Source organism: Delphinapterus leucas, chromosome 12 (assembly GCF_059928025.1).
Source record: "Delphinapterus leucas isolate spDelLeu-1000000601 "Yukka" chromosome 12, BTC_Dleu_Yukka2, whole genome shotgun sequence".
NCBI lineage: Eukaryota > Metazoa > Chordata > Mammalia > Artiodactyla > Monodontidae > Delphinapterus > Delphinapterus leucas.
Window position 1 is genome coordinate 36,847,340 of NC_143140.1, and position 27,704 is coordinate 36,875,043.

Genomic DNA, 27,704 nt, shown 5'->3' on the forward strand with positions numbered 1-27,704 from the left:
CTCATTGCTAATCCTCTGCTACAGTAATCCTGAGCAACAATCCAAGTTTACATTTGACAACAGAGATATGAGCACTTGCCTCTTTGATTCTATATTACATTAAATATTCTTGGCACTTTCTTTTTAGATTCTTGTTATAGCCTGCACCATTTGGTCTTAAAATGGTTTAGCTTAACGTCCCTGGGGAATTAATTCCTTCTGAATCCTGAATAATTTTGTTAAATTAATTGGGTGAAATCTGTAAGTGGTTGGCATTAGTCCTGTGTAGGACCGTGGACATTAGTAGATCAAGTCACCTTTCAATTTAATCCCTGAAGTTGTTCTCAACAGTGTTGGTATTGGATTATATAATAAAGTGTACATTGTCCTTTAAAATATTATTATGCTGTTTTTCATCTTTGAAAGTTACTACTTGATCTTGGTACTGAAATGGTAGCTTAGTGAAGCTAAGAGATTCTTGGCAGAAACGCTGATGGAAAGATAGGGAACGTTTTATGTGAATGTAGTCAGAGCCTATGGTGAAGGTATCATCTGATACAATTCATAACAGATTTGGCCTTTTCTAGGTTTTAGAGCCATTAAAACCTGGGGGCAAAATTTTGCTTGCCTCGATATAGGAGGAGCAAATCTTGGGCCTCATTTTTAAGGTATACTATTATAGGTACTGAGAGCCCTACTTTCCAGGGTACAGTAGTTGAAACAACACATTTTCCTTAACCATCTGCCATATGCCTAATGTTGTGCAGGGTGCTCCAGGGAACAAGAGAAGCAGAAATGGGCAAGGCCATAGTGGCCTGCCAGGGAAAAGCAAACACTGGACCTTCTTAATTTAATCTCTTATTAACCATTTTTCCTTAGCTATAGGAAGAGTGACTTTGAAGTGCTGAACTGTAAGATACACTTCAAACAATTATGATTGCTAATGTTCTGGTTCTCAAAGGGCTCAGAAAGTGGCTATCAGTGAAAGTAAAATGAGACCTTTATCATTTTTTCCTTTTTGTTACTATCTAAAAGAGATATCATGGGCAGAATGTCACTTTTTTTTTTTTTTTTTTTTTTTTTTTTGCGGTACGCGGGCCTCTCACTGTTGTGGCCTCTCCCGTTGCAGAGCACAGGCTCCGGACGCGCAGGCTCAGCAGCCATGGCTCATGGGCCTAGCCGCTCTGCGGCATGTGGGATCTTCCCAGACCGGGGCACGAACCCGTGTCTCCTGCATTGGCAGGGGGACTCTCAACCACTGTGCCACCAGGGACGCCCGAGAATGTCACTTTTAATCCTTTCCTGTGTTTCTTATGCATTTAGTGAACTTCTTAATTACAATCTTGAAAGTGTCAAGAAAAGATTGGCAATATTAATTTTTAAATGTATTACTGTTTCTAAATGTTTGAGAACTTTTTTTTTCCCTCCTCCTTGGAAAACAAAGGCAATGGCTCAGTGCTTTAATTTGGGTTTATTTTTCCATTTTAACTCTGGTTAATTGTTGTAAATATAGTGCAAATTAATAAAAATCCACTTTTGTACTAAAAAATGAACAGAAAGTCTGTTGAAAAGATTCTTATTTTCAAATCTAGACATCAGTGATCTTGATAATTAATGCCTGAATTTCCAGGTTGAGAAAGTTTACAAAACTTATCCAAAAAATACGATTTTTTCCCCTCATTACTCACAGTCATAATTATCACCATAGGTTATTTGAAAAATCATCAAGCTGTACTCAGCTCTGTGCTGTGAACTTAAACTGCTTATTTACTGACTTGTATATTAATTCTGCCTTTTTCGCCCAGAAGAAAACTGTCTTATGCCATAGAATTAACTACCCTATAACCCACAATGAAGTGGAATATTTTATTAGTTAACTCCTCCATCGTTTCTCTTCCCTGTCTTTCGGTGGGCAGTTTTCACCAGAAGGTGGAGCAAACTCTTCCAATATTTGACAGGTATTCAGTTCTCAGGTGAAGGCTGTTGCTGTCCTTTCCTCCCATTCCTCACAGCCTCACTCAGAGGATTTCAGTTAGAACCTCTAATTCACTAAGACCATTAAAATATGCAGGAGAACGATGTTTTTTGTTTATTTGTTTGTTTCTTTTTGGTGGTGTTGTTTTGTCCTTAGAGTAGCCAAAAAAACTAGCTCTAGATACTTCAAGATTTATCCTGGCTCCTAAGTGGCCAGGGCACCATGACAGATACTTAACTGCACGTGGCTAGGGTTTGTTCTCTTAAAGTGGTACCTATTGCCAGGTTAAATGGCAAAGAAATTGCTTCCGAGTCCAAGAGGGTGCTCTTGTGGTGGCTGGTGGATGATATTATCTTTTCAACCATTGTGAAGGGGGTCAAGGAATTTCTCTTGCGACTCCACATCTAGTTCTTTGAAAAGGTATTACATTCTCTGAGAAGTTAATTGATAAACATGGTAAATTTGGTGAATTGGCTGCTTGCAAGTGGATCTTCAGGTGAATTGCCACAGAAAATTGGTTTCAGATGAGTTAGTTTTTGGCATATTAATATAGAGCCAGGCTAAGCCATGATGTTTGCTAACTTCTTGACCGAATACCACAATAAACTTGTCTTTTGGCTTCCATTTGTCACGCTCTCCGACCAGTTCACTCTCTCTCTTATAGCCAGAGTGACATTTCTAAAAACACCAATCAGCAGTGCTGTTCTTCTCCTCTTAAACCCTGTGGTCACCCCTCATTGATTTCAGGATGGTTCCACCTGTTCCAGCACCACCTCCACCCCCACCCCCCCGACCCTCTCAGATCCCTAGGCACCTGCCCCTACACCACTCCCCATTCCCATGCTCCAGCACTTCATTCCTTCCAAATCCCGCCTTTCTTAGGGCTTACACGTGTTGCCCTATGTTGCAGCCATTTGCTCAGAAATCTCCCCACCTTTTCCCCTAACTCCTTTTAACCGTCTTGATCTCAGGTGAAATGTCACTTTTCCTGGGAGGTCTTCTAACTCCTATTCTAGTTTAAGCCTCCTGATGAGATGTCTTTTTTGTACTTTTAGCTTTTTTCATCACTTGCATCAGTACTATAATAAAATTATTCAAATAATTGGTCTCTGTCTTCCCCACTAAAATGCAAGCTTCAGGAGGATGGGGATCAACAGCTGTCTTGTTCAGTGCTATCCAGTAGTATTTCTTCAATAATGGAAACATTCTACTTTGCATTGTTCAGTATGGTAGCCAGGAACCACATGTGGCTATTGAGCAATTGTAATATGGTTAATATGACTGAGGACATGAAGTTTTAGTTTTATTTGATTCTAATTAATTAAAATTTAAATTTAAATAGCTATGTATGGTTAGTGGCTTTGAACAGCATAGGTCCCACTCACCAGTGTATCTCAAGCTCTTAGCATAGCACCTAACATAGTAGGTGTTCAATTAATATTTGTTAAATTAACAATTTACTGGGGTTTGTATTATTAATCTTATTTTTGGATAATAAAATTGAAGGACAGAGAGAATGTGACTATCACTCACAAGCAGGTACATACATACATTCATTCATGCTTTATCTAATGCCTACTTCCAAATGAGATTTGATTCTGTGGTTAGGTTAACTCTATCATTCACCAAGTCTCAATTTCCTCATCTGTCAAATGGGGAACATGATAATAACTATCCTTTCATATTAAAAATCTAAATGAGGTACTGTATATAAAACTTTTTCCCCATGGTTCTGGACACAAAGGGATTGCTCAATAAATGTTATTTGCAATTATTCTTAATTATTATTTCTTAAAGTCACTGCCACCTCCCCATGAGAGAGAGAGTTGCTTCCTCTGTTTTGGGCTAATATCACTTTTTAGACTCCCATATGAAAGCATGCATATACTTTATAACTATTTTACTTTCCTCCTTCTTTAACTAAACTATCACCTCCTTGATAACAGGGATTTTATATTCCTGTTTCCATTCCTACTCCCTTGTATAGCACCTGGTTCAAAGCAAACACTGAGAAAATGTTTATCAAGTGAATGAGGTATAGCAAATTAGGGCCAAAGCTCCAGACTTCCTGACCCTTAGGCATGCGCTCATTTTACTTAACAATATTATCTCTTACTTCTCAGGGTGGGAAAGCAGAAGATTCTTTTGATGTACTAAAGACACAGACTTATAATGTTTGAATTTATGAATGTTTTACAAAATATATAGAATGTTTATAATGTTGAGTGTGCATGTACTAGCTTTATAATAAGAAAATAATTAAAATTACACAAAATTTGTATGACAACCAAATGGCATTCTCATGGCTTTTAACCTGTGAGCGTGCCCACTTCTCTGTCTGACTTTGATATCAGGATGGAAATGCTCCTAAGGATTAATTCTTTGTGATTAAAAATCTGTCCTTAGTGTCAAGGAAAGTTCCCTTGTTGAAATATATGTCCTACTAATACAATGAGGTGAAACAAAAATAGGCAAAAAACTATTTCTCAAATCTTGGGAAGTTTTCTGTAGGGCATGACAACATGAATCGTGCATAATACCTAGTATGTATACATACCTAGTATGTATAATTCAGTGTTTATGTATTTTGCATTTTGCCTATGAACTCTAAGTACTTCACATATATTAAAACAGTTCCAGTTTCTTTATAATTCTAGAAACCAAAGATTAGAGACAACTTTGTTTTGAATAGACAGAAACTCTGTTGTTCTGGAAGAGTGACAAATGTCAGGTCATGTAGACTTTGAGTGAAACTTGAACTAGAATTCAAGTTTCTTCTTACTCTTGGTCTGGTACCAGATTGTATTTTTCAGCATATAAACAGTAATATCTGGTATAATTATGTAAAAGCTATTTGTATTTGAAAACTCAAATCTATAGTTGTCAAATAGCAGGGGATATATTTATAGCTAAGGAAGTTAGTATGATGGCTGCGGTGTTAGTACATGTATGATTTCATAGTTTTATTTATTTATTGTTACAAAAGGGATATAAATTAATTTCATGCTCTATTTCTCAAATAGTTTTGAACTCTGTGAGCAAATGCCATCATGCCAGCCAAGTAGTAGTCCTCCAAATTTAACACTGGTAAACATGAAATGTTCATAACTTAGATATTCAAGTCATATAACAATAGATTTTTTTTTCTGAGAAGTTCCCTGGATTTAAATTTCTCTTCAGTATTTAATAGGTTGCTCACAAACTATGTTGTATAGCCAAAGCTAATGTAATATTGTAAGTTAACTATACTTCAATAAAAAAATAGGTTGCTCGTGAAGACTTGCCCAAGAAAACTAGTATATTTCTCTTCTGTTACTTGGCGTCCAAAATGTGAAAAAGAGAACTAAGGGTACGTGCTAAAGCCCACGTGTGGAAATGTTCTTAGACTATGCTGTACTTAGGTGAATTTGAAACAGTGCACTCCAAGTTTTCTAAGTGAGAGTATTAAAAATATGCACTATTATTTAGTTAAAACATTGTAAAAATAAACTATTATTTTTTTAAGTAGGGAAAACTTTATTATAATTTAATGAGTTTGAACTCATTTAAAACACAGAAATTAAAAAATTTAATTTCTGCCAATTTACAGATGGGCAAGTCTATTTGTAAATGATCTCATCCCTAACAAACAATTAGCTTAATGGATATTAATGTGTGTGTGACTTTCAAAATAAAATCTGAAAACCAACCACAGTGATTTCACATTTGAGCGCTTTTAGCAGTACAGTGCATTTCCTAATTGTTTATTTCAATGTTGTATTCAGAGGGAACATAACTTCTTCCTTTGTGTATGATACATTTTTCAAGTGTCCATGCATTTGTATAGCAAGAATTAGAAAGGTGCTTTGAAGCTATAGGTTTATTTACAAACTAACATTGTATAACAGTAATGAAAATACTATGTTTAAATCACATGTTATAATGTCTTGATATGAAGGCAGTGCCTAAAGCTACAATAAAGGCCAGGTAACTGACAGATATCCTTAAAACTTGGACATAAATAAATTAGAAAACAGTTTCTTATAAGTATACTCAAAGTTTGGCAGTTGTAGAGACAATTTGAGTTGTAAGACAGGAGATCGAGCATGGCATCAGAAAGAAATATCTATAGAGAGCCAAGATATGCAGGTTCCTGTCCTAGTCAATAAACTAGGTGATCTAGGGGAAATCATTGCCCTCTTTGGGGCTTTACTTTCTCATTTGTCAGATAAAAGATTCTGACTACTTGAGTACTCAGTTTTTTGGTTTTTTTTTTTAATCCTAAGTATTAAAACCCTAAGAGTAGAAAGAAAGAACACAATTCTAAGTGTAAGAGTCATAGGAACTAGAGTGCATATGACATTTTCTTATTATTTTTATTCATAAAGAAGTTTAATCCTTTTTACTTAAAGGCAAATTGGGCTTTAGCGTCAAATCTAAAGCTATCCTATTTCTCTTTCATAAAATTCTCTCCTTCTTTGGAGCCATGTATTGGGCTATACTGAGCGTGGTATTGAGGTAGAAGGTGTAACCCTTCTCTATCCTCACCCAATATAGGATAATAACAACTAGACTGATGTATTGCGGTTACTTTCCTGGACATGATGCCATACTTGACTAGGGTGAACATACAATTTATCATCCAGATTGGCACACTTTTGAGATTGAAAAGGACCGCTATTAACAATTATATTTTGACAGCCACTCTTAACCAGAATTATGAGGGAAGCATATAAGGGCTGCGAAGGGGATGATTTTAATGTATTCTATATAGCTTTGCATGCTCTTCTTTACTTATTCTCCACCCTTCTTGAGGCAGAGAGAGAAAAGATTTAGGTTTGAATGAAGGTAACATTTTGATTCAAATAGGTAAATTGCAGGGTTTGCTTTTCATATGTAAAACAGCATGAATTACCAAATAAGAGGGCTCAAATTTAGCCAGAAATTCTGAAAAAGACAATTATACAAAATCCAACAAACCCACTGAAATATGCAGTTCAGTACCTCATCTTGCTTACTTCTCCATGAAGGTCAAAAGTACCTCCTACTGTGATATGTCGGCAATCTCTGAAAGATTGATTAAATTTCTATATAATATGGAATTGCTGAATCCAGTGAACCATAACTTATGTAATTTGTATTATACTTTATCAGTCACCTTTTAAAACTGTATATGAAACTTTCCCTTGTAGACAGTGGAAACCTGAGAAATACTTTTTTATAGTAACTTTAGCAGTTTGTTTGACTTAATTATTAAGGCAAACAATGTTAAAGGGTGGATTTCTTAAAGGGATTTGAATGTAAAAATTTACTTAATTTTTGTATTTAAATTTTAGAATGGAAAAATCTGAGGATAAAGATGATGGGTTTTATATTGCATGGGAAAGAATGGGAAAAATAATCTTCATGTATGGTGAAAGAGTGGCTAAAGAGATATTTGAGAACTTCCCTTGCTGACTCTTAATTCAAAAGGTAAGGTATGGGTGTAAGTTATAGAAGCGTGTCTAATCTTGGAAAGTTCTATAGTATGCTGAGTTCTGCTTAAATAGGCCCTATTCTTTCAACAGGGAAGTTGAGAAAACCAGAGATTAGGAGTTCAGAGGCAAAATAATATATTCCATTCCCAGGTATATGGAGAATTTCCTCTTTTTCCTTCTCTGTTCCCCACCCCTATCACCCCCCTCTCACTTTCTAATTCTTGACTCATTTAAAAACTTGACACGTGGAAGTGCTCATGAAGTATATGCTCTCCAAGTAAGTCTAGAAGATAGACCATCCTGCATGTCCAGTGAAAGATCCTGGAAAGATTAGGACGATCTCTGTGTCCTTGAATAACAGAGTTCATGTCAGAGCTCCTTGAAAGCTATAGAGCTGCTACTGGAGACCGCTGGGACAGAAATCTGCAGTAAAGGAGATACCCCCTGAGAACATCAGGGGGCTATACAAACAACACTCTGATCACTGGAAATAAAATCTGTACTCCTTAACATGGTCTGCAAAGTCCTGTTTCATCTACACCATTCTCCTCTCCATCCCCATTTCTATCATATTTCCCCCTTATTTATTACCCTAAATGTCTTTATATCTCTATATGTTTGCCATGCTCCCTTTAGCCCCAAGCCTTTTAAAGACTCTAAATCAAAATCCTCTACATCTGATGCCTCCCATCTCCAGCTGTCTTCTCCTGGTTAAATTCTACTTATTTCTAAGATCTTAGTTCAAACATCCGTTCCCCAGGAACTCCTTCTCTGACTTGGTCAACTCCATGTGCTATATTGTATTAGTGTTCTATTGCTACAAAACACATCACCACAAATTTAGTTATTTAAAGTAACACAAGTTTATTTTCTCACAGTTTTCTTATGTTAGGAGTGTGCACATGATTTAGTTGGATCTTTTGCTCCTGTGCGACAAGACTGCAATCAAGAGATTGGCTGGGCTGCTGTTCTTATTTGAGACCCAGGATCCTCTTCTAGGCTCACTGGTTGTTGGTAGAATTCATTCCCTTGAATGTATGACTGAGGTTCCTTTTTTGTTAGCTGTTGGCCAGGGACTGCTCTAAGATCCCAGAGGCTGTCTGCAGTTCTCTGGCACATGACTCTCATAGGGAGTTTGTAACATGGCTTTCTTTCTTCCAGGCCAACAGGAATACATCTTTCTGATGCTTCACCTTCATTTAAAGACTCCTCTGATTAGGTCAGGCCCACTCAGAAACACCTAGATAATCTTTTTGGTGAACTCAAAGTTGATTAGTAACCTTAACATAGGAGTGGTATCCCTTTATATTTACACATTCTGCCCATAATCTGCTCAAAGGGAGGGGATTATATAGAGCATATGCTCTAGGGAATGAGAGTCTTGGGAACCATTTTAGAATCCTGCCTACCTCAATACTCCCTCATGCCATATGTCTCCCCTGTTTTATCACAAAACACTTTCAATTGTACATTTATTTCTGTGATTCTTTGATTAACGTCAGTCCTTTCCACCAGCATGTAAGCTTCATTAGAACAGGGAATACTGTTTTCGGGGAGGTTCTCTTTCCTCATATTGTATTCTTGGATGTTAGCACATTGTTCAACATAGTGTAGATGCTCAATGAGTGTTTAAATAATTGAGTGACTTCTATTAATTGCATAAATGAAGGACTGAATGAAAGTCCTGCTGTGATTATCTGGCACTAGGTGGTCATTCTTAGATCTACTCATTCCCTAATGCCTCTGCACTGAAAGATGGCAGCTATTTAATAAGATATTAGGTCTCTAATATGAGGTCACTAGATGGACTGACTTTAAAGAAGAAATAGCTCCTTATGTCCCAAGCCTGAGAGAAGTCTATTTATCTTGCAGGCTTTCCTGGCATTATGTATAGAGATTTCCTTTCAGAATAACTTTCAGAACCTGAGCTTTTATCAGCCCTCTTACCAAGGAACTAAAGTAAACTTACACCTTCCAGCCAGGCTACGTCAATTGGAAGGGTAGGTTGAACCCTTGGTAGACTCAGGTTTTTATAAAACCAGGAGGATTCCAGTGAGAGAAGTATAAAAGCACACAGGGAATATGTGTGGGGTGTGTGTGTGTGTGTGTGTGTGTGTGTGAATTTTGCATTTAGGAAACTACGTGTTGCTGGCTATAGGGGGAGTGTAAGAGGTCTCCAGTGATAGAGGCCTGCTTCCTCTTGCCCTTAATTCCCTATAAATGCAGTAGCTCAGTCAACGTGTCCCAGGTATCTTTATAGCCATAAATTCTGAGAAGTCACAACAAAACTCTGAGATTCCTCACACGTAGAGGTGGGGGAAGGTTATGTCTCTTTAAAGGGAGGTAGCAGATCATGTGTTTAGTCTTGAGTGATAAATTTTTTCCTTGGTGTCTGTATTTGTCAGGGTTCTCTAGAGAAACAGGATCTATAGAATGAAAAAAATATACATATATACATACATATATCTATTTCTTTCACACAACTATATATTTTATATATAATATATGAAAATATATATAAAGAGATTTATTTTAAAGAATTGGCTCATGTAATTAAGGAGGTTTGATGAGTCCAAACTCTGATGAGGGAGGCCAGCAGACTGGACACTTAGGAGAGTTGCTGTTTGAGTCCATAGGCAATCTGCTGTACAACCAGGAGGAGCTAAAGTTCCAGATGAAGTCTGAAAGCAGTTTGCTGAGAATTCCCTCTTGATCTGGAGAGATTAGCTTTTTGTTCTATTTAGGCCTTAACTGATTGGATGAGGCCCGCTCACCATGGAAGGCAATTGGCTTTATTTAAAGTCCATGGATTTAATTGTAAATCTCATACAAAAACACTCTCACAGAAACATCAAGAATAATGTTTGACAAAACAGCCAACTTGACATACAAAATTAACCATCACAGTGTTCCTATAATTCAGTCTTATATTTACCATTGATATTTCATATTTGTGAGACTCATATATTATTTATTCAGTCTAGAAATTCTGTTCCTCAGAGGACTCGGGGACAAAGTTAGGGATTAAAAAAAAAAAAATCCTCCATCTCTTAGAACATTTTTTTCTTGACAAGTAATACACTGGAAAAACTAGTTCTATAATATGCCCTAATATGGAGAAGATAACATAAGACTGACAAAAGATTAATCTATTCATAATCCCATGTTTGGCTAATGGGGGTCACAGAGCCCTAGGCTTTCAACTTTGACATAATATACTTTTTTTAGACCACTACTCACATAAAATTCTGAAATTTTTGTGGTCTTGAAAAGATGTATACCTCTTGATAGCCACAAATAAACCAGGGCCTGAATAATGAAATAGCATGTAATCTCAGGTAACCAGCTAATGTTAATCTTTATTTTAAACCTTACGTTACTTGATATACCTTGTCAATAGCTCATGACTATTATTGTCATACATCTGCCTATGAATATGACACTTTTAATACCATATCAAGGGACCCACATTGTCTCTTGGGATGTCTGTACAAAATGATCTGTCATATAAAAATTCCCTGGATTGGGGCTGAGTTTATATTATGGTCCTGACAATCTTTTCTTCTGACTCAAGAAGGCAAGATTCACAAAGTATCCACACATCATCATTGGAATGCCAGAAAACTAAAAACTCTTCTCAGTGCCTATGTCTTGTACAGAATTAGGCACATAGTACCTACTAAATATATTCATATATAAATGAATGAATGAATTATATTTGTACTTTTAGCTATCTTGGAATTTGGTTCAGTTGGCAATTGGATAGGCTAGATTAGGTGATATAAGAAGAAAATAGAATCACTGGTATAGGACAAGCCATGTGGGATGGTCCCAGAAATAGGCAATGAGAGGCAGTGGACATAAGAATATCTTGCAGTCAGCAAGTTGCAGCAGGCAGGGGCTATAGGAGGCTACCTGTTCCTATGATTGAGAATTATTAGCATCAGGAGCAGTCAGATGACAGTTGGGGAAGCAACAGTAGTTGGTAGCTAGCCTGGAAAAAGAAAGTGAGAATTTAACTATGGCAGTGGGAGTTCAAGAGTAAGTGTCCAGCTCCTGGAAAAGTAAAGAGATAACATTAGGACCTAGTCCTAGAGGAGTTTACTAGTCAGAGATAGTAATAGATACTCAGGCATGGGGTGAGGAAGAAGTGGATGGGTGGAGTTGGGGTAGTGAGACACAACCCTAGGCATTAGAATTGGACCTTGGGTCACAAAATAATTCTGGAGGTGAATTACTAGAAATGGGGCCTGAAACACAGCCAAACCAATGGTAAACTGACTTAGTGCTGAGTTGCTAGCCCAACTTTCTACAACTTCTAATTTGGAAGAGCCTGAGACCTAAATGCTGAATTGGAGTTACCTCTGCCAGTGGCATTAGAGAGACTTCAACTGTGGCAGTGGATTTTAGCTGTGGCCAGGCACACTCTATTCAGCTAGTCAGAAGACACTATCCCGCCATCTTGGAAGCATTCTCAGGTGCCCAGGGAAGGTGGGCTATTTTCCTCCTGTAAGAAGGATAAAGTGCACAGCAGAAAGGCCAGGGCCCAAGGGCTGCACAGACTGGGTGAGACATGCCGTTACAGAGATGAAAATCTAAGGTTGACAAGAGACTTCAGTCACCCTGGTTCAGAGCCACAGAGGAAATGCTTCCATGGAACTTTTCAGGTTCCTTTTTGACCTCTTAGCCCTTGGACCTGCCAGGATTTCTTGCCCACCCACCTAGTTTGACTTAACTTTCTCATGCTTCTGTAGTACGCCTTGTGCTCCGACCACCTAGTTAGAAGCTCTGTCTTTTTGCCAGTAAATGATAAATGGCTTCTGTAATTTGGAGAAGATAATTATGGTAAGGAAGGTGAATTTTTCAGAGCTTTAAATTTGAATAAATTCAAGCCTGTGGAAAAGTTGGAAGAAGAAAACAACAAACAGACTTACACCCTTCATCTAGACTCACTAATTATTAATATTTTGCCATACTTACTATTTATGTTTACTTATATGTATGCATATGTATATATACATGAACAATTTGCAAGCTATTAGATTTTCCACCCCTAAATACTACAGCCTTTGTCTTGTGAACATACATTCTCCTACCTGACTATGGTACTATTATTATGTCCAAGGAATTTTATATTGATGCAATAAAATTATCTAATATATATTCTATATTCAAGTTTCCCAGTTGCCTCAATAATGTCCTTTATAGATGATTTTTATTGTGACTTTTTAAATATCCAATTTTGTGAGGCAACTCCCAATTTTAGAAATAAAATTAGGAACATAAGATTTCTAGGGTACCTTGGGAAAAACGTGTAGGGTGGATATGTTTGTTCAGTCTTCTCAAAAAAGTAATTGTTTCATCTTTCCACTGATGGGAAAGCACAACTATCAATCAAGAATGTGTCAGCAGGTTCGGATATATAGTAATGGCTTTTACTTAATGGAGTTAGAGTGAATTTTCACCTTTAGTTAAAAGTGAGTCTTTGTGTATTGGATGCTAGCTTTCATATTTAAATTGCATTCATACTTGATCTTCTGGCCAAAGCAGCAGGAGACCAGTTAAAAAAAATCTATTGCTCTTAATTTAAAGGCAGCGATTAAAGGAGATTCAGAGCTTTGAAACTGTTGTGAGTGTTCTACTCGAGAAAATAAACACTAATTGAAAGGACTAATCAAAAGCTCATCATCCTGAAGGGCACTTGGATGATTCACAAGTGGGCAGCTTAGGTAGACAAGGTGGTCTTATGAGGACCTCGTCATTCTAAGTACTGGGACCTTAAGCTATGCATTAGATGAGTCCCCATGATGAGTGACTGCATATGATGAGAAAATATATCTGCCATTAATTTCCTTCATAATTTTGCAGATAGTTTATAGAAATAATTCATCTTTAATCAGTAATAGAAAACTTATATATTGTAACATTTCCTTCAAGAAAATCTTTCTTTTGCCAATCTGCAGTATATGTGCATTTAATTCTATCACACAATCTCTACAAATATTTGGGCAAATAAGTAATGGTTTCCAATAAAGTGGTGCTCTTTAAAAACAGATAAATAATTAAACACTGTCCTCTTTATTGCACTCACATAGGAGTTTTTGCTTCTCTAGTAGAGATGCCTTCATGGCTTAAACCATTACCCCAGGGGCCTAACAAAAATTCAGAGATGAAAAAGCCATTTGAAGATTTTTTTTTTCAGATAATTCTAGATGATTCAGACAATTTCCTAAGCAGCAAAACTTTCTGTAAATGGAATTTTCCCCTTACCAGACTATAAATCAATACTTGTTGGCTCTAATGATGAATTGGTGATAAAGGAATTCTAACAACTGTTATCTGATGAGAAGATCGCTGTTGGGTTGATAGTGGGGAATGGGGGTTTACTGATTATCTGGGAAGCTTGTTCCTGAGATTGCTGCCATCAATGGAATTTTGTTGGTCATTACCAATGCACGTGTGCAAAACCAGGTAAAGTGAGCAAGGCTGGAATGCATTTGAGCTATATAGTCCAAACAGTATGATATGGATGTTTTAAAAGTATGAAAAAATTCATAATCAGTGTGCATATAAATGTTGCAAAATTTGGTGGCAGGAAGAATTCAGTTTCCTTCACTGAGTGCTAAATCATTCATTTATAGCTGCTTCCATGTTGCCTTCTGTTTTGGCACTCACATTTGCCTTTTCACTATTATCATATTGAAATCAATATGAGGATACAACTTTGTTACTTTTGTCAAATTTGAAAATAAGTAGGCCATTATAATTTACAAAAGGTGTTGCTACACTCTGATCCTTAATAGGAAAGGAGTCCAAAGAGTGGGGATTCATCTTCAAATCTCATTACTTTGAGTAAACTTTACTCAAATTCTTTCATTTTATCAAAATTTTGTTATTTTGTTTTTTGGTTTTTTTGGCCACACCACTGGGCTTGTGGGATCTTAGTTCCCAACCAGGGATTGAACCTGGGCCCTAGGCAGTGAGAGCTCGTAGTCCTAACCACTGGACTGCTAGGGAATTCCCTCATTTTATCAAATTCTTTATAATGAGTTCTAAGCTGGGTATAGAATTGTCGCCATTATATATCTTGTGGAAATATATCTCATAAGGTTTTCTGACCAAGAACCATTATTTCCAGTTTCAGTATCTATCAGTAGGGAGGTGGACACCTTCTAACTCTCTACCACTAGTACATGATGTTTGTTCTATGCCCTCCTGTCCCCATGACTCCCAACGAGCACATTGCATAGCAGTGGAATTGATTAAAGCATATAGTGTTGGGACACCAACGTTATTTAAACAGAGCTTTAGAAAAGCCCTTCCAAGATTGCCATGACATTATTATAAACTCATCTATTAAATTGGACTATATGAAGCTGCTATTTTGTGGATAAAAAAGAATACTTTATTATCCAATTGACACACTTTTGAGAGAGAAAGGAGGAACTATTAATAATTAAGATAGGTATAACTGATACTGTCCAGGCAAAGCAGAATATGTGGTCACCCAGTAATAACAGTACCTACTCTTCAGGGTTCTTGTGACGTTTCAATGACAAAATGTATGTAAAACAGCTGTCATGTGGGAAACATTAAATAAGTGGTATCTGTTTATATTGGTTTTTTTCATACTTTCTACTTTGGCCAACAAAGCAGTGAAATCATAGTGACTTGTTTATTCTCTTTTTCTTTTACTAGCTGATGCTACCTCTAGCAATGAGAGGAAAAAGAACTTTATTTAGTTATTTCTACCGTAGTGATTCTCCACCAAAATAAGGGAAATCTGTTTTAAAATTTAAAAAATACCAGATACCCTATCCTGCCTTCTCCACACACCCATCTCCCTAGCTTGATAGTTACTTCCACCAGAAGCTGCTTATACTGATTGGACTATGTCACAGCTCTTAGGCTTACTGGGGCAGAAAAAAATTGAGAATAACTAATTTATTTGATTAATAATTTCTTGAAAGCAGTGATTTTTCTATTACTTATTCCCTGTGCTTACCATAGTACCCAGCACATAGTAGGAACTACTACTATCAATATCAACATCAATATAATATAATATCAATAAACATTTATTCAGTTAATGAAAGTATGAATAAATTGATCTTAGCAGCTAAAAATCAACATTATGAGGCAGTGGCCTCTAGTATTACTGTGCAACCAATGCCCCACTGTGATAGGGAAATTTCCTAAGCTCCAGCTAGGACTTGTAGGGTCGTAGGATCAAGGAATTCAGGGATTTCTTAGCTGCAGTTGGTGCCAAGTCTGGAACTGTTGGCTACTTAGATTAGTTTTCTGATTTAATTGATTGTAAAAGAAAATAAATTCTATAAGATAATCCACCAATTATCTCAATAAGGCTTTCTACTACATATCCAGCAAATTTGATACATGGAAGTGTCATGTGCAGGTTTAAGTGCTGCCATGTGATATCGACATTGTTTATTAGTATTCAGCATCTTTGTTGGAGTATTACTGAGAATTGTATACAGATATATTTGTTTTATATATGAGAATGGGAAACAGTAATTGTGTGTATCATTTCCAAGTACAGAATTCTAAAGGCCTCGTATTAACCCAGTCATCCTGGCACTTGCTGTCACTTTATAGCTGGACTTGGGACACTGTGCAGGTACACTTGTCTTTTTCTCTCTGTCATCCTTCATGTTGTTTAAGTGCAGGTTAGTTAAAATGGACTTCGCAGGTAACCTCTATTAATAGGATTAACGATTTTAATACCAGAGAAAATGTGTGTCGCATCATTTGCAACCTTTTCCCCCTTTAGGGATTGCATGTTGTTTTAGTCCATGCAGATCAGTGCACAGCTGGTACTATTGCTTTTATTTCTGAGTTTCTCTTCTAAACCTTAGAGTCAGCAGCCCCATGCCTGGGGATGGAGAAAGAGTTAGTAGAAAGCATCACCCTAAAACTGTTCAGACCTGGGGGCCCCTTCTTCACCCCACCAAATTTGGTTCCTTCCCAATGGATAAACCACCTATCATGTGTGAGGGTCTAAGTTGCTACTGTTGAAGCAGGGAGGTTGGTAAAAGCCTATGCCTGTGTGCTGGGTGGGGATTAGAGCAGGGTGCTAAAAACATTCATGGGTGGGCACCTATGGCACCTGGATCTCAGAACTACATGGCAGGGAGGATATAGAAATGATAAGTGTTAGGCCTCGCTCATTCCTGAGCTCTAGCCGAATCAGAGACTAATAGGATATTGGTAACTGCCTCCCTGAGCCAAAGAAACAAGAAAGGCTCTTTGTGTTCATGGTCCTTTCTTTCCCTCACTGTCATGTGTAAAACCTACCCAACTTGTTAGTTCTTAGAGGAAAGAGAGACTGGAAATTCACCTTTTTAGATTTATCAAATAAATGATGGATATTAATGAACATAAAAAATTTTCTCCAACTTCAGCTTCTTGTACTAAGAAACTGAGTTAACAAAATCAAAATATTTCTATTTAAAAATTATGACATTCATGTTTATGCTATGAAAATGGTGTAGCACAGGAAAACATAGTCAAGATGTCATAAGCATATCAATAGGAAGGTTTACATGGGATGAATGAAAACCAACAGTACTATGGAACTGATAAAATTTAGCAACACTTAAGGTCAGTTAGTGAATCTGTGCTCAGTAAAAGCTCTTATGAGGGAATGGGTGGGTATCATAGATGACTGATCAAGATTTGTGCATTTTCTTCTGGCGTGGACCATCTTTTCCCAAGTGCCGAGGAATCAGTGCTGTCTTCGTAGAGTTGGAATAATATGGTGCACTCATTTTACACTGAAAAATTTTTGCTTAGGCAGAAATAGTATAACATATCACCGAATTAATCATCGACAGTAGTTTATATTGTTAAAGACAGTTCAGTGTACAAGCCACCAGAGTTATAGAAAAGCCAATACTGCATATTGGATACTGTTATTAATCCCTCTGTTTGACTTCGGGACCAAAGCAAAGAAATATCTCTAAGGCCATGTGGATTCTAATTTCTGCTTCAGTTCCCTACATCCTTTGACACTAGCCATTTTACTTCTCTCCATTTCATTGTGCACTTCTATAAGGTTAGGAAGCAATATTAGATAATTGCAAAGCAAACAAACGATTGCATTCATGTTAAATCATCTTTTAGAAGTGTGTGAACAAGATTAATACTAATTTAAACATTTGATCAATAAAAAACGATGAATGCTATTTTCTATTGTTTTGTGCATTGTTACAAGTAAAGGGCAATTACATGCCAAGAATAGTAGAAAAAAATATGACTGTGTTAGACATATTCCTGGTTTGAGCAGTGAGATTTCTTATTAAGGAAAGATATTAGAATGCTTTATGAAGTTTATGAACTTGTAATTTGCTCCTGTAATTAGATGAGACTCTGTCAGACCCATCCTTCTACAATTTCATAATTGAGGGGCTTCTGCCTGCAATAGTGTTGAATCAGATATACATATGCTTAATGTACTAACTGTTTTAAAGATTGGCCATGGCTTATGCAAAATGAGAACAATCCTTAGAACATTTTAAAGGCTTCCTGCCACAAATTGCTTTTGCAATTTTCATTTCATTTTTAACTACAAAGTTAAGGCATCTTTAGTTATTTTTATTTTAAATTGCTCCTACTGTTGTTCTCCTCCTAGGAAGTAGCCACTATTCTTTTTCCTTTCTCCTGGCCATTGTAATCTTTCTTACATGAATAAAAACAAAGTGGTTTATTTTAAAAAAGAATTTTTAAATCCTCCCTTGCAGTTGTGGGGAAAATGACTTACCATTATCAAATTGAAAAAGGGATAATGTGGTGCAATGACAAGTGAGTTTTATCAATGAGTGTTTTCCTTGGTGTTCTGGTATTCCAGAAACTTTTTCTGCTGCATCCTTTAACATCTGTGCTGCAAAAGTTGATTCTGAAAACAAAGTAGATGTGGAAAGTCAGGTGATTGATCAGGCAAAAATTAAAAGTGGGTACCGGTGGCATAATCTCTTATTTTTTGGCCCACAGGAGTCCTGATACAAATTAATTGTTTCTGTGATTCTTAGACCTTCATCAATCAGATGTAAATTATACCATGCATGATTGGCTGCCTTTCCACTTTCGAGTTCCCCATAAAGAGCTGTTGGCCGCCAACTGCTGCAGAGGCACAGTGGAGCAGCATCCTGTCCTTGGCCGCTCTGGGACAACAAACAGAGCAATGGAGCTGACTTGCAACCACAATACCATGCCTGAGGATGCAGCCTGCACCCCTCCAGATTAATTTTTGTTTAGGGCACCAGAGACATTTTTTCATACCAGGTATAATGTTGTCAAACCTTGTGTGGCCAAGGTTTGATCTTTAAACATGGTTTCAGATCAATTTAAGAAGGATGCTAGAGCACAGAGCACCTAGCAGACAGCAAGATTGAACGTGAAATTAATCTCAAGATTGATTAGGGAAAAACAGTATAGATGCCCTCAAAACCAGGTTTCCTAAGATACTTTATGCACCTTTAGAGGCAGCAGTAATAATAATAGCTGAAACTTAATTAAAGTAGCATAAAAGACCTCAGCAAGGAGACCTTGTGACCACATTTGTAGCTGAGTACTGAATTTAGCCTCAAGAAATATGAGATCTACTTTTCATCTCACAGCAATTTACCATTTCAAAAAACTCGTATTAAGGAGGTGATTAGAAGCTGCAGCGTTGCCTTACTCCATATGTAAAGAAAGAAGGGTTTGAAAATGTAGAAGGGCACCTTTTCAAAGAAACATCACAATTAAAATTTAAACATATATTGGGAAATGAGAAAATCGGAATGACCTGGTTATATGAAATGTAGATTTTTCATCTTAAAGCATTCATTCAGATCTTCTTAGACTTGTCTTCACTGTAAATTATTTGTGTTTCAAATTATACACACACACACACACACACATATATATATATATAGCAAATGGTATTTGAAGAAGAAAGTGAATTGGCCCTCAGGGGCCCTTGGAATCAAGGACTAAGATTTCCTGGATTCAGATCTTGGCTTGGCCCCTGTGTGACTTTGACAAATTACTTAACCTCTTCAGTCTTTGGTTTGTTTATCTATAAAATGGACATAATAATAGTTTATATCTCAGTAGACTATGCAGAATAAATGAGGTAATTTATTTCTAACAGTGCTTGATGCTTAGTAAATGTCAAATGCATGTTATCATTATTATTATTTTATATGTATTATCGCTACCTCATTTAAACCATTAAAAAAGTAAAAATTTCCCTTCTAAGAAATCATTTATTAATTGAAACATGAATACTTTCTTAGATAGGAATACCTTGTAGGTTTCTAGGAACACAATAACTATAAAATACAATTTCTGCTTCTGTAACTTATATCCAATTGCTATCGAGTGGTTCCTCTCTGATCATATTTTCAACTGTCATTTATGGTTAATAATGTTTATTTCACAGTGTTGGAGAATTATAGAAATAAATATTTGAATGAGATGACATTTGTGAAAGTAGTGAAAGTTGGTTCACAGTAGGTTCTAAATAAATATTAGCCTTTTAGATACACACCTGCCTTCTGTATAGGGAAGGGAACCAATGTTTAATGTTCCAAACAAAAAAACCCTATTTTTTACCATACCACTGAAGCTTGATATACTCCCATAAACCATACAAGAATTTCTTTTTATTTTTTATTTTTTTTTGAGGTATGTGGGCCTCTCACTGTTGTGGCCTCTCCCGTTGCAGAGCACAGGCTCCAGACGTGCAGGCTCAACGACCATGGCTCACAGGCCTAGCCGCTTCGTGGCCTGTGGGATCTTCCAGGACCGGGGCACGAACCCATGTCCCCTGCATCGGCAGACGGACTCTCAAACACTGTGCCACCAGGGAAGCCCAAGAATTCTTTTTTAAACTTTTCTTTTTTGCCCATGACCATTCTCTCCCAAGCACTTTGTGGCCACTACTTGAAGATGCCTGAGTGGTGGTATCCACTATGGTCTCTTACTGGGACCTTACAATGTGTCAGTGGAGACAAGTGGACTCTGAGAAAGGCAGTAGAGTATGTAAAATGCCTCCTGGGTGCATAGGAAATCTTGCTATTATTGGCTGGCTGTTGGGAAGCAAGCACTCATGTTGAGAAATCTCACTTGGCAAGGTACTGCAGGTGGCTTCTTAGAGCTGATGGCAGCCTCCAGCTGACAGCCAACAAGAAAATGAAACTCTCAGTCCTACAACTGCAGGGAACTGAATGCTGCCCCAAACCATGTAATCAGGGAAGGAGATTCTTCTCCAGACTAGTTTTCAGATGAGAACACAGGCTTGGCCAACATCCTGTGAGACTGAACAGAGGACTCAGTTAAGCCATTCCCAGACTTTAGACCCCCAGAAATTGTGAGATAATAAATGTGGTTTTTTAAAAAGCCAATAAGTTTGTGGTAATTTGTCATATAGCAATAGATAAGCAATACAGATTTTTTTCTCATTTAATCTTAAGGCAGAGACTTTGCTTCAAAGGAGAGTGGCTTTTAATTTAGCATGAAAGATTTATTAGATTGAAATTTTCCAAGGTATACCAGGCACATATACAACTGTAGAAAACACACCTGCTTCAGTATCTATACCTAAAAATATGAGTTTGAATCCTCACTCTGCCACTATTTGGTAGATATATTCTCTCTGAGCCTCAATTTCACTGCCTATAAAATGGTAAAAATACAGTCTATTTTTTTAGGATTATTCTAAGGATGGCCTGAGTTAGCCAACAAAAAATGTTTAGCATAGTACAAAGTTAATATCAGATGCTCAGTAAATGATGACTGTTTTATTAATAGTATATGGAGACTATCCTGTATTCTTAGGTTTTGTAGAATGCCAGTACATATGGGGAATCAAGGGGTAGATGTGAAAGCAGTAGCCACTGAATACATTCTTACAGTTTTTTGATCATGAAGACTTTTTGCTTTATGATGAAGAGATTTGATCCATTGATGTTTAATATAATGAGACACCATGTGATTATTTAAAAGATTGGTTTTTAAATAAAACCACGAAGAGGGTATTATCTGTTAAGGAAACTTTACTGTGTGAAAATCAAAGTCATGGATTATCAATAGAAGAAAAAAAGACAAAATGGTTAATACCTATTCACAATATTCATCAAAAACTTAACATTTTTTTTGAAGGACTCACCTGCTCTTTCCCTTCTATACCAGACACTTCTTCAGATCAACAGAGAAACTATTACAAGAAATTCTGACTCTTTTTCTTTCACAAATAATGCAGCAAAACTTTTGTACATTGTACTTTTGAGATGCCAAGGTATTTGGTTTTCACTTTATCGCTGAAATAAGCATTTTATACGTCTTTAAATGGCTTTTTCTTTGGATTGCAATATAACTAATTAAAGGTCCTTTCTTTTAGGAACTAAGATAAAAAATATGTTAATCATAGCAGCCAATAAAATATCTATTCAGTTACTTATTCATTTACTCATCAACACTGTTGAGTATCTTCCTCCTGCCACATACTGTCCCAGGTACTAGGAATGTGGTGGTAAAATACTCTAAACCATAACTTGTACCAATGTCACAGAATTTAAGCATTTTGATATCAACAGTAGTGCAGGCAAGATGAAGGGCCTTTGACTGGCTTACAAAAAGCACTAAGATGTGACATTCAGAGATGCAAGAAGCATCTCTTGTTGTTGGCTTCATTTTATATATTTCCTGAAAGTCAAAGCCGTGCAGGGTAGCATAGTAAAATATAAACAAATGGTAGCATACAAATAAATACATACACACATATTTAATTGAGAGTAACAACTAGATTTTATTAATCAAGATTTTGCTGTAAAACCTGTTGGTTCTTTCCCATTTCCAAATAGTTGCAAAGCAAATAAATGTTAGCCATCCATGCATGATGTCATGATAATCAGTCTTTAAGTTCTGCTTGTTTTTGGTCCTTAGGCATATGAACCTATTTAATTTTCAGAGTTAAGGTTACGAGAAAGGTGTACATTTTATGTAAATATACATAAAATGTACATTTACTGCATATTGGTATGTAAGTATATATGAGTGGAAACAGAGATGCATCACACATATTTCTACAGAGCAGATGGCCGCAGGGGTAATTGGATTCAAAAGGACTGAAGGACATTATAATAGGTTGTATATTCTCAAAATTATCTACTGCCCTTTCCAACTGGCCCCTCCCTGCTAGAGAATTATACTTTTCTATCCCATTGATGTCAGGCTTAGCATGAGATTCGCTTTGGTCAATGTATTGTGTTGAAAATGATGTGAATCACTTCCTTCCTAACGAAAGCTTTAAGAGCCATTTTGCAGCTGTGTATTACTCTTTTCCCTGTAAGTGAGACCACATGTTTCAATTAGCAGTTGTTCCTTCAATGTGGGTTCTTCAATGAAGAAGGTATTGAGGGCTTCCCTGGTGGCGCAGTGGTTGGGAGTCCACCTGCTGATGCAGGGACATGGGCTCGTGCCCCGGTCCGGGAGGATCCCACATGCCGTGGAGTGGCTGGGCCCGTGAGCCATGGCCGCTTGGCCTGCGCGTCTGGAGCCTGTGCTCGGCGGCAGCAGAGGCCACAACAGTGAGAGGCCCACATACTGCAAAAAAAAAAGAAGATGTTGAGCAGAGCTGTAGCCAACCCACAAGTGATAAATAATGTGAGCAAAAATAAACATTTGTTGTTTTAAGTTATTGAAATTTGGGCTTTTTTTGTTACTTCAGCATAATTTAGTCTAAGCTAGAGTTTACAGACAACTACAATAGCTGAAATTGAATAGTTTCTGTGGGCCAAGAACAATATCTGTTAATTTCAAATTTGTCTCACATGATCTTCACAATAATTCCATGAGGTAGAAATGATCACATTCCCATTAACAACTGAGAAAACTGCAGCTCATCAAATTAGCTCAGGGCTGACTAATAAGATATATGGAATATGAATAAGAGTAAGTCTGGCTAATTTCTAAGTTTCACCCACAGAGTCCTGTCTCATGGAACTTTAGAATTAGATATCATACAGTGCAATATGTTCATTTTACAAAAGAGTCATCTCAGGTCCTCAGTTGTCATATATTGTTCCACTACCTAGATATAAAGCTGAAACTTAAACCATTAATCTCTATGAGCTAGAAATCAAACCTATAATCTCACAGTCTAGTACTCCTGTGTGTGTGTGTGTATCTACATATACATATGTAAAATTATACCTTTGTAAATATGGAATATAGGGTACATATATATTTATATGTCTTTTTGATATTAGAACAATAAAACTTTAGATTAAGAATTAGTTCATAACATGTATTTTTACCAATATTATAGTGTAGTACCTAAATAAACAATGAAAATATTTTTGAGTTATTATTTTATATCCTATAGATATAGAGTAATTTTGATTTATATTTTGTGGGCTCTTGGTTATGATATAGTGTCACCTACTATGATTTTCCTTTTACTTGGAGTATAAAAATATAAATAGGATTATCCTATTTCTTAAGACTTGAAATTTGATCTTTTATTTCTTGCTTACTATGTCATTATAATAGGACATTCTCTCTTTTTTCATCCAGTTAAAAACATGATTACATTGTATTTAGAGAAATAGTTTAGCTTTATTAAATGAAATATATAAATCCAGTTTTTCTATGTTAGAAATCTACTTAAAAAGAAAAGTTTAAAAATTCCATTTATAAAATCTTGCATTAGTAAACCATGTAAATATATAAATATGCCATAAAGCCTATTAATAGGCATTTTGTTTACATATTTTTATCTCAATTATCTATGCCCACAGGACTCATTCAATCAATTTTTCACTAAGTAGTTTTCAAAATATAATTACTCTTATGGGTAGGACTATGAACAGCAGTGTCATTTACACTATAGTTCACTAATTGCACTTCGAAGCCATTATAATGAATTATACCAGTACATTCTTCAAGAAGATCAGTTAATGCTAATCATTTGTATCACATATATCACTTAGAAGAGATTAATCCATAAAAGTCTTTCCTTTATAGCCTCATTTCTTTTTAATTCTCTTGTAATGCAAGTTATAGCTGTAAATATATACAGCATGTGTTTTCTTAACCTGCTGATCTGTGGACTTTGATTCTAAGTATTGAAATCTAGAGACAAATAATATTTTATGATAGGAGCAAAATTATTTACTTTGAGATCCTATGTAATAATTATTCTTACATAATTAAATAATTGCTATTTATAGTGATCTGTATTTGGATCAAATTTTAAGAGGCTAAATAAAATCTCATTTCCCCTAAATTTTTTTTTATCATCCTCTTCAGTGTTCCCAGACCATATTTTTACATTTTTCCTATGTTCAAGAAAGCTGGTATTTAATGTGTCTCTTAGTTAAAAATAAGTGACAAGAAGTTTTTTGTTTTTAAACCTACATATAATGGGAAGATTTTACAAATAATGAAGGCATACACTAGATCATAAGCATGCTGTTTTATCATAAAATAATTATAAAATAATTTTGTAGACCCACTATGATGACAGAAGATGACATAAATACATTGACAAAACTGTCAAAAACCTCCTTTAAAATATTACTCCTTGGTGAGAGCAAGATGGCCACTACCAAGCGAGTGTTGCGGACTTGCAGAGGAGGTGGATGACAAAGTTCTTCATGCTGCTTTTATCCCTTTTGGAGACAGCACAGATATCCAGATTCCCCTGGATTAGGAAACAGAAAAGCACCGAGGATTTGCTTTTGTTGCATTTGAGTTGGCAGAGGATGCTGCAGCAGCTGTAGACAACATGAATGAACCTGAGCTGTTTATATGGACAATTCGTGTCAATTTGGCAAAACCCATAAGGATTAAGGAAGGCTCTTCCAGACCAGTTTGGTCCAAGGATGGCTGGTTGAAGAAGTTTTCTGGGAAGACTCTTGAGGAGAATAAAGAAGAAGGGACAGAGCCTCCCAAAGTAGAAACCCAGGAGGCAGAGCCCGCTGTAAAAAAAGCCCAGTCAAACCCTCAGGTGAACATGGACATCAAGACTGAGAACAAGCCAGCAGGCTGAATCCAGATGCTCCTGGGTTCAGGCGTCGTTCCCATGACAGCAGAGAATTTCCGCTGCCCGTGCACCCATGAGAAGGGCTTTGGCTTCAAGGGCAGCAGCTTCCACCATATCATCCCCCAGTTCATGTGCCAGGGCTGCGATTTCACCAACCACAAGGGCACTGGGGCAAGTCCATCTACGGGAGGAAGTTTGACGATGAAAACTTTATTCTCAAACACACAGGACCAGGCCTGCTCTCCATGGCCAACTCAGGCCCAAACACCAACGGTTCCCAGTTCTTCCTGACATGTGACAAGATGGATTGGCTGGACAGCAAGCACGTGGTATTTGGGGAGGTCACGGAAGGCCTGGACGTCTTGTGGCCGATTGAGGCCCAGGGCAGCAAGGACGGGAAATCCAAGCAGAAAGTCATCATCTCCGACTGTGGGGAGTACATGTGAGAGGGCAGCTGTCAGCCCGGGGAACCAGCACTCAAGGTGTCCCATTTGCAGCAAGCAGGGCTTTGTGTCCTGGCCCTTCCTCGGGGTCAGCATGGGGCAGCTCCTCTGCAGGCGTGGCCTGGGCCTCCTCTGGCTCTTCCCCAAGTGTGGCCGTGGGCCCGGGTGCCGCCCTCCCCACCGTGGACGGCCGTGCATGGCCTTTCCAGGCCAGGGCCTCTCCTGGGTCCACCAATGTGACTCCTAGACGTTTTCCTTGGTAAAATAAATTATAGTTTTTGTAAAAAAAGAAAATATATACTACTCCTTTCTAAAATTTACCTATTAAGTGGTGTTTTTTTAACTGTTATGGAAATTGAGAAAGGTTCTTATGGGAATTCTTTTTGTTATTGTCACATATATTATATGAAAAGGTAAGTATAATCTGAACACTGCAGAAGCTGATTCATTATGAAGTATTGATTTTCTATTCAAAACAATATTTTTTAGAAATAATATAATTTCCTCTTAAGGAAAGAAAATTTATGTTGTCTGTTGTCATAATTTGAATTTCTGACCTCATCTTGTAAAATCAGGAGTAGAAGATAAAAAAAAGATGGCTTTGGTGAGACTTTATGAGAGAGAGTGAAAGCTGACAATAATATATGGCTGATACTATATAAAGTTCAGATTCCATACAAGATCGTATTTAATCCTCCGCCAAATAATGCTACTGTCCCCATTTTGTATATAGTGAAACAGGCTCAGAGAAGCAACTTGCCCATTATTACACAGTTGTAAGAGATAGAAGTGGGCTTTAAAACCATTAGCCCTACACCAGAATTGTAATCTCTGCATTATACTGAGTTTTGGTGATGTGGCTATAGCAGGTTATAGTACAAAGCCAACTTGCAAAACTCCATTTTGCTGTACGGAGTTTTACCAACATACAAACTCATGTGTTTCTGTTTGCCTGATATTTGTTACACTTACACAGAGGGAATAGATCAACTTTATTGACTCTTATAAACACCCAGAACTAAGAAAATATTTAGCAGTGTTGTCTCTAAATATCTCATCCTTTTAAGAAAAATGAACACCTTAAAGTGTTACTTTCCAGTTGATATGCTTAATCATACAGTGAAATCTCACTTTAAAATATATCAAATGTGGATTTAAACCAGATTAGTTTCCCCCAAATACCTTATTCTAGTTAAAGCCCAGGAGTAGAACTTCTGTCTCCTAATGCCAGCATTGTATTTCATTCCTTTGCATTTCTGTTGCTACTACCTTATTTTTTTTTTTAAATATTGGGATTTAGGATATATGTTGGGTTGTTTTGTTTTAGTTTTGTTAGAAATTCAGAGAAGGAACTATTTTATTCAGCATTCAAATGGAATGCTGGGCATAGAAGTCAGGATTTCAATTTCCAAAAATACAGTGACAGGCAATAGGTTTACCCTTTCATCTTAACCTAAAAATTGGACAAAATACATGAAACAATGGTTTTCAAATTTTGGACAACAGGCAGCACAGGATAATGTTTTTTTTTTTTCTTTGCTGCATTGGGTCTTCATTGCTGTGCCTGGGCTTTCTCTAGTTGTGGAGAGCGGGGGCTACTGTTTGTTGCAGTGCAGGGGCTTCTCATTACGGTGGCTTCTCTTGTTGCGGAGCACGGGCTCTAGGCACGTAGACTTCAGTAGTTGTGGCACGCAGGTTCAGTAGTTGTGGCTTGCAGGCTCTAGAGGCTCAGTAGTTGTGGCTTACGGACTTAGTTGCTCCATGGCATGTGGGATCTTCCTCGACCAGGGCTCGAACCC

At 37.0% G+C, this 27,704-nt stretch overlaps 1 pseudogene; it reads left to right on the forward strand.

The window, feature by feature from the left end:
• The first annotated feature begins 24,218 nt into the window (after positions 1-24,218).
• Positions 24,219-26,198, forward strand: LOC111163864 (peptidyl-prolyl cis-trans isomerase E pseudogene; annotated as a pseudogene).
• The last annotated feature ends 1,506 nt before the right edge of the window (positions 26,199-27,704 follow it).